We start from the raw sequence: 13,889 nt of genomic DNA, 5'->3' as shown, positions 1-13,889 counted from the left end.
TTATGGTCCCTTGACTAGGGTTTCCGAAGTGATGCTTCTACGACTGACATAAACAAATGGTACTGCAAGCACCATGGTCATGAATCAACCAAGGGGTTAAGGTTTCAAATTAATCAACAACATTGAAATCCTTCATCGAGCGTTCAAGACAAAATCAATGGTCTAAAGACAAAAAAGAGACGTTTTACAGCAGGCCTGTCTGAAGTGATTTTATACTTCCCTGTACAAAGAGACGATATGGGAGCAATTGGTGAGGAATCTAAGGATGAGTCATGTGTTATTCTCTTCGTATGGATGTCCTATACAACATATCCAAGATTCATAGGAATTGGATAAACGATCCAAGAGATGTAGCCAAAACATCAGGTTACATGCCAGCTGAAAAATTTCTGGAAGTCTCCTGGAAGTTTACTATTTCGCCTATTTCGGGCCCAAAACTTGCTCAAAACTCGAAAATCTTCTTTGTAAAATCTTGGAAATTTCTTGGGCACGAAAAAACATGGGTAGATCACGAATATCCGACATCGGACGAAGATTCTACAGCGTTTTCATTAAAAGGGCGAGTTCTGAATTTTCTGGTGACGTAATTTGGCAAACATTTTATTCATTCATATGGGTCCTCGTTCATTCATTCAAAAATCAGAAATTTCATACTTCTGTAAGAAAATATACGATGGGTACTTACTGGAGTGGTCCCTAAAGTGCTCAAGGGACCGGAATTTCCAACATTACCGTTGGAAACATCATTGCTTTCATTCGGTTTCGAAATCCAGGGTTTTCTTCTTCACCATCCTCTGAAGACGAATGAGCATCATCAGTACTCCCTCGTTCTATGGAAATCTTTTCCTGGATACATCAACAACAATTAGTGGTATTTCATTCAAGGAGTTATATGAACGATTATACGAAGAGGTACTTACATCGACTTCTTCTTCGACGCTCGATTCAGAAACCGTTTGTTCACCAGCAGAGAATTGAAGACCGTCAAGGCTTGATGGAGCAAAATTATAAAAAGAAATAACAAACCTTGGTCTCGTGATCCTAATTGCACGGGCAGGAAAAAGTCATGACATAAGGAGCTCTAACAACTCACCAAAGAAACGGCCGGGGACTGCACATCATTTGCTAACATACTGTAGTCCCTAATTCTGGGTTCTCCGGCCTGAAGACTTTCTTCCATTTCCGTGAAGTCTACATTGATCCGGTATCTCACTACATCATCCTGTGATAAAGTTAATGAAATAACCAGGAGTACAACTCAGTATGAAGGATCTCTCATCATCACTCAGAGGTCCCAGAAGTACCATTTCTTGAAGTTGCATCCATATTGATGTCATCTCTGGGAACATCATCTTTGGAAGTGTCATCATGGGAGTCAGTCATTGTTGCAAAGTGGTTGTGACAGATGCACAACATTTCTACTTCAGCACATCATTCATACAAAGCGCAGGATTCAACAAAACAATGAATCATGGAATAAAGGTGCTCACATCAGCGTCTACAAAAATGGTAACTCTTAACTCTTACTTGTTTACAATTTCACTAACTGTAGTGATTATGACGCAAAATCCCTAGAATTTGTTCGTCTCTTGAAACCTGCAGATATGAATAAAATACATTATTCTAAATCATGACATGATTTTTATAAAACTGTGAGCAACTACTATCATATGAGCAATTCACATAATTTTCACTCTGTGAGCCACTCCCACTAGGTGAGCATTTCTTGGTTTTTGTGCATACACCGACAAATCACAGAATCCAAACAAACATTTTATCAAAAATTGTGTACCTCTGACAATTGCTGAAAATCAAGAATTTATTTTACATAAATTTTTACTGTGTGAACATTCACTGATTTTTCAAAAATTGGACAGACGTCCATTCTAGAATTGTGAAAACTCACATACAGACATTATTTCACCATGTATAATTGTCTACTTTCAACATCTGTTCAAAATCAAAACATTGATTTTACAAAAATATATTTCAACGTGAAACTCACGTAAATTTGAAAAATATATATATATTTTGCTCCCTCACGCGAGCATCCGTCTTTGAAACGAGTATATTTTCAAAAATGTATGAAAGCTCACATGTCGAAAATAAATTTTTTCACGAAAGCTCATTGGCAAAATTTTATTTCTAACAGACGCACGTCTATTAAAAAAAATCTCTCGTACGAGCATCCACCTTTAAAGAGAGTTTATTCCATTTTGTGAAATCTCACAGATTTAAAAAAAAAAATTCTCTCGTACGAGCATCCACCTTTGAAGAGAGTTTATTCCATTTTATGAAATCTCACAGATTTAAAAAAAAAATAAAAAAAATCTCTCTTATGCAAGGGATCATTGTTTGTTTCTTAAACTAACGAACGAACGTCTGTTCATAAAATAAGGATTTATCTTTTGGGCCTGGCCCGCAAACACTAAACCGACCAAAACTGAATGTCTGATCGTCCAAATCAGCAGTGCGTTGTCTCTTTGTGACAATGGGACGACACTCTATCACATGTCAGGGTCTTTACCTATGGTTTTCTCGTACATGACATAATTGGAGCAAATTAGGGATTCTGAAAATGCCTTTGTACGACTAAGTCCGACTACTTATCTCGTTTAACAGGAAAATCACCATCTAATGCTTATTGTGGAACATGACTGTCCCTCACTAAGCAGGGGACTAAAAATTGATGGTGGATTTTCATCAAGGGCTAAAATCGTAAAATCACAATACTGCATGTTTCTGACCCGGCTTCAGGAACGCATGTGACGATTTGTGTTTTTACGATCTGTGAACCGTTTTCACGATCTCTGATCGAGTACCTCTCAGAGCCACGATGAATATGTTTCTCGAAAGGCCTCCCACTAGCTGAGCGTTCGATGCTACGCATTTCATCATGCCTCTCTATGTATAAGAAATATTGGGCGGTCCTCCATACATAATTGTTTGTTGAGAGGGAAAAACTCCTTCAGGACGTCGGTGACACTCGTTGTTCCCTGACTAAATAGAGAGACCTGCCTCTACATAGAAGAACGATTGGGCGGTTCTCCATACATAATTGTTTGTTGAGAGGGCATAACGCCTTCAGGACGTCGGCGACACTCATTCGTTGTTCCCTGAATATGTAGAGAGACCGTGTATAGATTCAGGCGGCCATCCATACATAATTGTTTGTTGAGAGGGAAAAACGCCTTCATGACGTTAACAACGCTGCACGTTGTTCCCTAACTATGCACCTTTCAGAACGAGTATGATGCTTCAACTATCTCATGTCTCGATTCTATAATAGATTAATTCTACCTTGACATTCACCGACTGAATTCCTAGAAGATAATCTATTCTATCTTATTACACCATTCCAAGGCTGATCCCCGGATGATCCCATGGATTAGTAATAGATAATCACTTTATCTCATTACTCCGTTCCATGAATTCCCCGACTGGATTTCATGGATTAGTAATAGATGTTGTTAGATCATAGCTCGGTCGACCTCGCATGCGTTGCTATCTCAAGCATGTTTGTCAATGTTAGTGATCAAAACTATGAGTCTTGATTTCTAGTCTACATAACTAAGTCTCGGACTAGGATAGAAAAGTGTAGTTGAGCTCAAGGACTTCATGGAAATTCATCATACAACGACGAAGATCTACTCAAGGAACCGTGGAACTTCGTCAACAAAAAGGTATGTGGAAACTTGAACTTATCTATCACTCAAAAGTCTATCTCTTCTATCTCCTACTTCTTATGAGACAAAATTCGTATGCTATATAGACTGGATCATACACATTTGATATTTCGAGCCGAGTATATCTCGCCTATCTATATCTCGAAATCATGTGTTGGTAAAGCGTTTCGCTTTGATCGGGTTTATCTTCACCTAATGACGAAAGTCTTATTGTTTCAATCACTTTGAAAATCGCTTTGGCGAAAAATAGTGTAATAACTATATAACATCCTCTAAGAATGTTTCAATGGTTGGAATGAGAGTTTAGGTCTATATAACCAATGATGAATATAAGCATTGTGTGGAAACACATACGTGCATAAGTCATATTCCTTAATCCGAAGTTTGCGAACTTTGTTGATTGAGAGAAACCGGAGGAATTGGCTTTTCCAAGTCCGCGAACTCAATTTGCGAACTCAGTCCACGAACTGACGGAAGTTCTCTTGCCGGTAATTTCTGTTGGGATTTTCCAAAAACTCGTTTGCGTGTTTAGTCTGCGAACTCAGTCCGCGAACTGGCGGAAGTCTCCTTGCCGAGATTTTCTGCTGAGTTTGGAAAACTCTGCCGGTTGTCTTAAGTCCGCGAACTTGTTTGTGTACTTGAGTAGGTTATGATCTAAATATGTTCTCTGAACATGAAACTTAAATTACTAAGGAATGCAATATGGCAACCGTGGGTATAAAGTTCATAAGCCGATTCAATCGAATCGAATCACCTTTGTTTCAATTGTGTCTTGTGTAGTTACATAAGATCTCACAGCAATTGAACAACTCTCTAACTAGTTCATTTGAGTCAATTGAACTAGTTATGGTGAAGAAGAACAAGGTTAATATGAGATGCTCATATGGTTGACCTTTTGGGTTACTATGTTGAACCAACATACACGTACACGTTTGGGAACGGTTTTAACAAACCCAGCAAATGTATATCTCAAGTGTGTGTGACAAGCTAAGTTTTCGATCTAATGGTTGAGAAATATTAGCTTGAATCTAAATCAGGTTTTCATCTAACGGTGAATATTGATTGCTTTGTAACTAAGGAAAAACCCTGATTTGAAAACTATATATAGGAGACATCTAGCATTGGGAAAAACTAATCCCCACACGTCTGTGTGATACTAGTGTGCTCGCTAGAGTCGATTCTCCTATAACCTTTGGTTTTCTTCTCCAAAACCAGGTTAACGACTTAAAGACTTCATTAGGATTGTGAAGCCAGACCGATACTACTTTTATCGTAGTTGTGTGATCTGATCTTGCATATTATATCGTACGAGTACAATCTTTGATTGGCTTGAGATCGTGAGAGTTCTCCGATAGGAAAGATAAAAAAAGTCACAAACATCTTCGTCTCACTGTTTGTGATTCCTCGACGTCCTCTTTTGTATTCAAGTAAGACTGTTGAGAGGTGATTGATTAATCTAGGTTGTTCTTCGGGAATATAAGACCGGATTATCAATTGGTTCTTGTTCACCTTGATTTCATATCTTAAGACGGAACAAAAACCTAGGGTTTTTCTGTGGGACACAGATTTATCCTTTGATAGACTTTTTTGTGCGAGACAGATTTGTTTATTATCAAGTCTGCGATTTTGGGTTGCAGCAACTCTTGGTTGTGGGTAAGATCATCTAAGGGAATCAAGTGCGCAGTATCCTGCTGGGATCAGAGGCGTAGGAGTATAACTGTACCTTGAATTAGTGGGAGACTGATTGGGGTTCAACTATAGTCCAATCCGAAGTTATCTTGGAGTGGGCTAGTATCTGTAGCGGATTAATACAGTGTGTATTAAATCTGGACTAGGTCTCGGGGTTTTTCTGCATTTACGGTTTCCTCGTTAACAAAATTTCTGGTGTCTGCGTTTAGATGGGGAAAAACGATTTGCTGGTTTTTACGGGATTGAGGAGACGACCGTACGGAGGAGCCTCCTTGAACCGAGAGAAATGTTCAACCTCACACAGATGCACTGCAAGAAGGGAATGCTTTGAATTCGAGAGATCAATTTGTAGTACTCCGGCCTAAACCAAGAAAATGGTCGTTCCAGAGTAAATTCGATCATAAGAGAGGATGGGTTGATCTGTAGGAGGGAAGCTGAAAAATGTGTGGAATCAATGGTAATCAAAGATTGTGGGTGTGTTGTGTATTTTGAATAAGATGAGTTCTACATGATTGAAGTTTCTCAGTTGAGAGTAATTGCTCAATTGATGAGGTGTTGATCTCGTGTTGTCTGTGAGACGTGAGATCATTGTATATTCAATCATGATTTCAGAGACTTATTTATATTGCTGGAATTGTAGACACCATGATCCCATGAAGTGTTACAGTTGATGGAATCAAAGAGTGGGGAAATGGAAATCGTGTTTGAAACCAGTTGCTCATCGTGCGGAGACTTGGTCGACTTTCCATCCACTACTTTGTTAACTCCTTCAACTGATTGCACGACTTGCTCACATTCCATCGTGTGTATGAACACACGTGCCGTAGACCACCAGACCAAAACCCTAGTTGATATCCCCCCAAGTGACACGATTGATGTCTCGTGAACGTGGAGTCTGCAGGGCAGACGTGTATTTAGTCAGTTGCTGACTTCATGGGACGATGAGTCCATGTATTTGCTGAGTTAAACATGATTCTGCAAAATATTCTGAACCGAGTATAATAAAATGGTGATCATGATATTTTCGTAAAATTATTAACGTTCGAATATGGAATTATGATCCTTGGACTCAGAAACCCTAATTTGATCAATTGATGACCGAGTGATAGTTTATTGAAAATTTAACCGTGGAATGAAGAAGGATCGGCTACATGAGACCGTGGGTCGACCATGTAGCGTCCATATGCTCGCGTGAGCAAATACCAAGACCCCTTGAAGAGTTGGTGAAAATATGATCAAATGGTGGTTCAATCATTTTTCATATAATGCTCGTCTGAGCCTTAGGTGATAAAACCTAATTAATTATGGATAGGTGAGATACCGACCAAGGGGTCATGAAACCAACCCTCGATGGTCGTGGGATCAAATGACGATCACTTCACGAAATTCCAAAATTATCTGGAAGAGTCTTGGACCTAATACGTGAAATTGCGCAAATTAGGTCAAACCATGAAAATACGTGGGACCGGCTCATTGCGAACCAAAGAGCCAACCATGGGTCGGTCAAGGTAACATGCTCACGTCGTCAACACGTCCGCGTCTGAGTCCTGAGAATTTTGATATTTTCTGACGTGCGTTTGAGCAATTATTTGAGAAAATACAATAAAATCAAGGTTTTGCTGAAACTGAGGAAACTTCATGAGATGAAGGAAAATAATTATAAAATAAAGGAATGATGAAGCGTGGGACCGGTGAATCCAAGGCATGGCCGGCAGGCCAGTGACCAAGGTCTCATGGTGCCTTTTCCTAATTTTATATTATTTTTCATGATTTTATGAAAATATCATGAAATAAAAGAATTTGTTGAAATTAAGGAGTTTCCTTGAAGTGAAGGAGTTCCACGGGATCAAGGAAGCAAATAATATTAAAATAATAAAAATAAGGGCGTGTGGGACCGTCTAGGGCATGTCCGGCCGACTTGAGCCCGGTCCCACGAGTTTCCCTAATTTTTATGTATTTTCCGTGTATTTTTCCATGATTTGAAGGAATTTTCCTAATTTGAGAGAAATACCATGAAATCAAGGAGTTTCATAGGATGAAAGAAACCTTAAAAAAATAATAATAAAATAAAGGGGCGTGTGGGACCGGCTAGGGCACGGCCGGCCGGATGGGACCCGGTCCCACGGGTTTCCCTAATTTTATATTATTTTTCATGTATTTATGAAAATACCATGAGATGAAGGAGTTTTCATGAGATTAGGGAAATAATAATAAAATAATGAGGAACCATGAGGTGTGGGGCCGGCCAGGATCAAGGCATGGCCGGTTGGCCAACAATCACGGCCCCGTAATATTTTTCCCAATTTTATATTATTTCCTTCGTGCGAAGGAAGCACCATGAAACTGAGGAGTTTCCTCAAACGAAGGATGTTTGTTCAAATGAAAGGATTTTCATAAGATCAAGGAAAATAAAAAAAAAAATATGATAAAATATAAAACTGGCGTGGGATTGGCCATGGCACGGCCGGCCGGTCGGTGAGCCCAATCCCCTGGCGCCTTGGTCAATATTTTAATTATCCTTCCTATTTTGCATAGGTTCATCGTTTCGTCGAATTTTGAAATACTCGTTCGTGCGGTGATTGTTAGTGCATCATCCTTGAGTACACTTACACCATTTGAGTCGGGGCTTACTCGGAGGTAGCTCAGACGCCCGTGCGTTGAATATTTATTACTAACCCATGGAATTCTGCTGGGAAGAACCATAGATTGAAGTAACGAAATATTGCGAACATATTTGAACATTTTTCGGAAATTCAGTGGATGAATCCAAGAATTTAGGAATAATTAACTTATGGCTCGATACTAGCAGAGCAAGCTGTCTAGGAGCATTAATTATTCTGACATGATCTTGTTGGAGATTCATATCCTTTATATAGTCAGGGAAACTTGTTGTTTGTATCCTGAAGACGTTATCGCTCTATACTAGCAGAGAAAGCTGTCTAGGAGCCGTCAATCTCGTGATTCTATATAGAAATAATTACTGAAGTGTTCAGTATTCATGAGATATGTCGTTGTCCAGCCGAGAGACTACATATCTTCATGTACTCTGAGAGACAGTATTCTCAGTCAGAGGATTCGATGAGAGACCCGTGTCTCAATACTCACATCTGATTGCTGGATCAGGAGTTCGTATAATTATGGGTTTACGATTTTAGCCTTTGTCGAAAATCCACCATCTACATTAAGTCCCCTGCTTAGTGAGGAAAGTCGTGTTCCTCAGTCAGCATTGAATGGTTATTTTCCGGTCATAAACAATATAAGTAATTGCACTTAGTCGTGAGTTAAGATGTTACCGGATTTTGATAGTACGAGCAAACCATGACTTGAATGAAGATCCCAATGGCATGATAGAGCATCGTTTAATAAGCATAAATTGGTGTTGAACCGCTGGTTTGGACGACGGGACCTTGGTCGTTTAGGATTCGTGGGTCGGGCCCAATAAGGAAATCCGTTTTAGCGCGGACGCTCGTTCGTTCGTTAGTTTAAGAAACCACAAAATACACCCGAGTCTGATGATAAAAAAATTTTCTATGATCTTTCACGAAAAACAAAATTTTATTTTTTAAATATGTGAGATCTCACAAAGTGGAATAAACTCTCGTTTCAAAGGTGGATGCTCGTACGAGAGAATTTTTTGAACAGACGTGCGTGCGTCTGTTAGTAATAAAATTTTGTTTATGAGCTTTCATGAAATTTTTTATCTTCGAGCTTTCAGAAATCCTTGAAAATATACTCTCGCCTCAAAGACAGATGCTCGTGCGAGGGAGCAAAAATATATAGATATATTTTTCAAATTTACGTGAGTTTCACGTTAAATATTTATATATTTTGTAAAATCATGTTTTGATTTCGAACAACTGTTGAAAGTAGACCATTATACATGATGAGATAATGTCTGTATGTGAGTTTTCACAATTGTAGAATGGACGTCTGTCTAGTTTTTGAAAAACCAGTGGATGTTAAAATTCACGTGGGTTGTTCACGGTTTTATCAAATCATCATTTTGAATAATTTATTTTGCTCGTCTTTGGAGGTTTAAGGGAACGAGCAAGTTTTCGAAATTCTGACGTTATAATCACTACAGCTAGTGAAATTGTAAATAGGTAAGAGTTGTTACCATTTTGTTACGCGTTTGTTATTGGTATATCCATGACTCCATGTATTTCGCCTCAGATAGTGGTGACTTCTGGTTACAACCACCCTTCCGGGTCTTCCGGAGAACGCTCCAGATATATGAAGTCAAAGATGAATACTTCTGCAGATGTTCATGCTGAGGTGAATCAACCTTTCAGAGACGCTGGAAGGTTGGTACTTTGTATGTCTCTCGATCATCTGGGAGTCGTCCCTAGAAGCACCGCCGACTTCAACAAATAAGACTATCGGCTGAAGATGAAGTCAGGATTTGCGTTGATGGTGTAGATCCTGATTCAAATGTGGATGAATGATGAACTTCGTCATAATTCGTCATCAGAAAATTCAGAAGTTGGTCTTTCAGTAAAACCGATGTAGAATCTTCGTTCGACGTCGGATTTCCGCGGTGTACCCATGTTTTTTTATCCTCAGAAGATTTCCAAGATTTAGCAAAGAATCTTTTCGAGTTTTGAGCATGTTCAGGGGCCGAAATAGGCGAAACAGTAAACTTCCAGGAGATTTCCAGAAAATTTTCAGCTGGCATGTAGTCCAATGTTTCGACCACATATCTTTGCTCGTTCATCCAATCACTATGAATTTTGGATATGTTATAGAGGACATCCATTCAAAGAGAATGGTATATGATCCGTCCCTAGATTCTTCACCAATTTCTTCCAGCTCACCTCTTTGTGCAAGATAGTGTAAAATCATTTCAGACGAGTTTGTTGTAAAATGCCCCTGTTGTGTCTTTAGACCATTCGCTTGTGTCTTGAACACTTGATGAAGGATTTTAATTCCATTTAGAAATTTGAAATCTGCACCCCTTGATTGATATACGAGCATGGTGCTTGCAGTGCCATCTTGTTTTTGTCAGTCGTAGAAACACCACTTCTAAAACCCTGGTCACGGGACCCTAGCTGAGGTTGCTCTCGAGAGGGGATGATGTAATGACCATGGTCTCATTTCCCGGTGGTAGCATTTATTTTATGATGAATGATTAGCACATGAGAGTCTGGTGCCACGGGTCTTGGACTGTGAAACTGATCGTCATGATCAGTGGATCGTCAGTCCCCAGTATTTTGTTGAATCTCTCCTTTTGGTTTTCTCTTCTTCTGGCCAGACTTGGATAAAGGACCCAGGTAGAAAAATTTATGTAAATACCTAGGTGGTCGAAGTTGGAGGTACCTTGATGAATTACTTGGTGGAAAGACCTGGTGGACACCGATCGACTGTGGAAGTTATGAGTACCGTCTAAGAATTGCTGCTTGCATGTTGTACGCTCTGGAAGCTGTAGGAACCTCATACGACGTCGGAATTCGACACTTGACCCCAACTTTTGAAGATAAGAGGCTGAGTTATCACGTGACAAAAGAATCACTCAATTTGGAGTTGTAGAGGTCAGCCAACGAAGGATGCACATTTGTAATTTGTAATCCCGTACAAATTTTTCAGATTTCGTAGACCTGACGGTAAAGGCCATATCTTTCAGCTCGTATGTCCAATTGATGCGCCCTTTTGGTATGTTGTAGCAGAGACATAAACGAACATCTTTTGATAAGGAAGCATTGTCCCATTCCTCACCCATTGGTTAAACCCATGGACTGAAGCATGTTGTATCTCATTTGTAGAGGTGATGAGAACATCTTGTAGAAGACTTTGGCTTGTGCCTGTCCGTCGTGCAAGCTTTGGGAAGACTTTGATGCTAACATGTTTTCATGTCCACACGTCTTGATATGAGTCATTAGTGCTTGGAGAAGTATGATCCATCGAGTAACACTTCCAGACTTAGGTTGTAGAGAATGGACAGTTGATGGAGCTTTGTCATGAGGATGTTGCTCTTGAGACCGTTGTTAATGCTGAGATCTCGATTGAATTTTCTCCAGACATTCTTGTTGATGCTGAGACCATGGACATAGTTCCTCCAAATATCCTTGTTGATGCTGATACCATGGTTGGAGTTGCTCCATAGACCGAGAAGGCTAGAACCATGATTATCAACATAGTGTTGCTCCTCCATCCAGTGAGCCGCGAAGTGGCTTTGTCTGGGAATTGATGATGTTCCGGAAAATAGCAGAAACATACTTTATTCAATAAGATCAAGTCCCTGGTGTGTTGAAGGAGTTTGTGCCAACGTTGCATCTGCTCCAGAAGTATTATCACGGGATAATGAAGAACTATCGATTGAACTTTGATCGTGTCGGTGTTGAATCAGTGTGTCACCGTAGAGATATTGTGCTGAAGATAGAAGAGCTATTATCGAAGGTGTACTATTTGATTGGGAGTACAATTTGAAGGCTTCTGAAGAAGGTAGCATTCAGAGATGAGAGGTTTTTTGACTTTCAGTTGGCCTTGGAGAAGTAGGTGATTGACAGCCGTTGTAAGGATTTTCTTAGATGCTCGAGTGTTGAGGCTTCACACCCTTTAAGCGTCTGATATCATAGGCTTGATCATCTCGGCCTCGAGTATCCTCTGTTGATTCAGCATTCCTTTCATTGCGATAGTGGGATTCAACACTTGTGCGGACATCAGAGCTTTCTGATTTTGTGGTACACAAGGACACTTGTACAAGGCTATGGAGAAACGCCCAAATTGTTCTTTTCCGTGCTTGAACACCATCTCAGTAATGTATGTGTCAGTGAGATGCTCGATTCGGAGAAATGTCAGATTCAACCACTTGGTAAATATTGCTGAAGTGAAATTACCCACTTATAGCGTCTTGCAATAGCAGAGATGCTAGCATAATTGAGTCCACATGCTAGAATAGCATGCGAGGAAATAAATGACATAGACATGGAGGAATGATACTTGACTGAGTGCAGGACCTTTGGATGAATGTCTATGCATCTTTTGCAGGTTCTTGTTTCAACCTCGTCAAAGTTCGAAATTCCTCCAAGTGCTCTGATGGTGAAACGTCCGCCAAATATTCTGGATCAGAACTTTCTTCTTTGGAGAGATGTGTAACCAAAGGTGCTTTGTAAGTACCCATCTTTTCAGCGTGGATCCACGCTCGTCTGAAGGACATGTCATATCCTGGATTTTCCTGATTATGTAAAACTTGGCTTCCGTCCAGGTCGAACTTATGTTCACTTTGAGAGTGATGTAGCCATAAGTATTTCTAAGCGTTCCTTCAAGGTCTCTGATTGAGATGGGAGCATGAGTATCTCCTTGTCGAGTGATGCATGTGGATCCGATGGTTTTCAGTGGAATATTGTTGATGGCGGTGCCAGCATCGATCAACGTTCTTCCAAATTCGTTTCTTCTGAGATTGACCGTGGTAAGCAGTCCCCAGTCGTACATATCTTGGTCTGTGGCTGGAGGCTCAAGAAGTATTTCCGGAATGTACTTATTGACACGATATAGTTCAGTGTTGTGAACATGTCTCTCCTTTGTGCCTACGACAGATAGAGCAATCCACGTTCGACCAAGGATTGAACTGCATCTTTGATAATTTGTTCAGAGATTGTAAAGATTCTGATTGGGAGAGGATTCTTGTGTGCTCCTTCCGTCCCCAGTTGAAGCAACCTTCTCTTTGAAAATGTGTTTCAAAACATCGTTGTTGCTTGTTGGATGATTGATGAATCTATGAAGGTGACAGTACCTGGGATTCTCCATTTTGCTTCGGTTGGCTCTCTCTTTGATGAACATCAATTTGATTGTATCATCTTGAACCTAGACTTCTGGTAACTCGATCACTTCTTCATTGTAAAGAGGGAGGTCTGAGTCTGTCTGATCATTTCCCGTTTGTTGATGCTAGGTCGAGGTTTGTGCATATTTTTTATCCTTCCTTGGTGCTTTTGAAGGAGTTGAGGTATGCTTGCGGGGTGATTCGACTTTTCGTTTTCTCCCTTCTGCAACAGCGATTGTGGAAGGCTGGAGGTTGTACTTCTTGTTGATTATACGTCTGCTACCTCGAGTGTCTCGAGGTTCTTCAGCCATTAGAGCCTTTGTTCTTTCCAGTAAAGCAGGTGCAGTAGTTGTCGATCTCTTAGCCGCTTCATGAAGCTCTGAAAAGGTATAAAAATGAATATTTTCCAATACATCTCTGTAGACTGGGATCATGCCGTTGATACACAAGTCTACTAGTTGTTGCTCTATGACACTTGGGTCATGGCATTCCAGGGCTTGGACTTTGAATCTTTTCACGTAGTCATTGGGATTGTCACTGACCCTCTGAAACATTCTTCCAAGATCAGAGAGAGTGACTTGCTCTGACACGGAGAAGTACTTCCTGTAGAAGGCATTAATCATTTCTCCTCAATTTTTGATACTCCCTGGTGCAATGTTTTTGTACCAGGTGTATGCCCTGCCCTTCAAAGATTTTGAAAACTCCTTGAGGCAAACAACATGGTTATGTTCATGTTCTCCCAAGGCTTCCAGGAAACG

The sequence above is a fragment of the Papaver somniferum genome, unplaced genomic scaffold, assembly GCF_003573695.1.
Source record: "Papaver somniferum cultivar HN1 unplaced genomic scaffold, ASM357369v1 unplaced-scaffold_70, whole genome shotgun sequence".
NCBI classification, from domain to species: domain Eukaryota; kingdom Viridiplantae; phylum Streptophyta; class Magnoliopsida; order Ranunculales; family Papaveraceae; genus Papaver; species Papaver somniferum.
This window is presented reverse-complemented; position numbering follows the sequence as displayed.